The 1,396-nt window shown below is 48.9% G+C and overlaps 4 annotated features.

Moving 5' to 3' along the window:
* Positions 1–1,051: a mobile genetic element.
* Positions 1–1,396: a sequence feature (areas not merged during assembly with more than two copies in the genome that could not be assigned to a particular haplotype).
* Positions 877–1,050: a mobile genetic element.
* Positions 1,218–1,238: a sequence feature (AT_rich).

Raw genomic sequence — 1,396 nt, forward strand, 5'->3', positions numbered from 1 at the left:
TTTGAAACGGAAACTTCTTCTGAATCCGGAGATCGGGAGGGCGAATTCTCGGAGTGAGGGAAATGTGGTCGCTCCAAATTGGCCAATGACGTATGAGTGTTGACCCGCCGTCGCTCTCCCGTGAAAATGGGTTGGGAAATTGTGGGTGCAGCCGCGCCCCCGGCTATCAAACGCTCGTGGTGGGACAGTGTCGTTGCGCCATCCTCGGACCCGTGCGCGAGTGCATCTGGCGGCCCTCTCCTGGAAGAGGGAACTTCTCGCTGTCCGGGCGCGTCGGTGCTTCCAATGCACTGATGCGTGCCTCTCTCTCCTGGAGTTGGGCAGGGGTTGTCCCCAATTGGCTTTCGCGCCCTGCAAGCGCCGATTCTCGTTGCGCAAGAAGACCGTCCGCCACTGCAGTGTTGGACGCACGTGCCGAAAAGTGGTTATTCGCTTCCTCCATTTAATGTTGAAGCTGCGCGCCTCGATTCCGCACGTCCGCGACTGCGTTGTCCGACTTTGATCTCCGCCCTTCCGCGATGGTCAGCCCTTGCCGCGCCTCCAAATTATGGGCAGAAGCACTTGAACCCAAAATTTGGTAATTGACACGCCCGGCGGTTCGCCAAGTGCCCCGCATGAGTCGAATCCTCCCAGTGCTTGGCGATCTTTGCTGAAACCAATCGTAAACACGTCATGGTTGCAGCGACAGTCACCACCGCATCCAACGGCCTGTTTTCATCAAAGAAGGTGAACTGCAACTGTATCTCGCCATGCTGGCGTGCCAAGTCCAACATGCGCCAATGTCGCTGCACCCCGTCGCCGTGTAAAAGAAGCCACTGCCATTCCTTTCAATCAACATGCAGGAATCTGGTATGGTTGTAAAAATAAAAAATAAGAAAGATAAAAAAAAAACAATTTCGTCTGGCAGCTGTCGGCACCCTGACTCCCTCAATCGCGGTCTCCCAAAAGACCGTACGATAAAAAATTTGTGAAGAGATGTCTTCGTTTGTGCGAGATATGAATTTATTTGGGCAGCCAGTCAACCTCAGAAGCATTCTTTTCACAAAATCCCATGAAAATACAAAAGAATTCTGCGGCCTTCATATTTCACAGAAGCTTCTAATGGCAATGGACTCCTTAACAAAAAAAAGTAAAATAGAAGAATTTTATTGCTGTGGCACCGTGGATCATAATGATTCTCTCTCACAAGAAACTCTCTGAATAAACCCGGTGGCCACAAAAAAAAAAAAATTAATAATCGCTAAAACACTTCCTAATATATTTACCAGAACGAAATGCACTTTGTTCCCCAATTATTTCCCTAACTTTCTTCCCTATCCCTTTCCCCCAAGATTATTGTGCTCCCATTTCTCGGATTTTATTTACAAAATCAGGTGTTAATACAAAATGGTATTGG

The sequence above is a fragment of the Trypanosoma cruzi genome, genomic scaffold (assembly GCF_000209065.1).
Source record: "Trypanosoma cruzi strain CL Brener 1047053517161 genomic scaffold, whole genome shotgun sequence".
In the NCBI taxonomy this organism is placed as follows: domain Eukaryota; phylum Euglenozoa; class Kinetoplastea; order Trypanosomatida; family Trypanosomatidae; genus Trypanosoma; species Trypanosoma cruzi.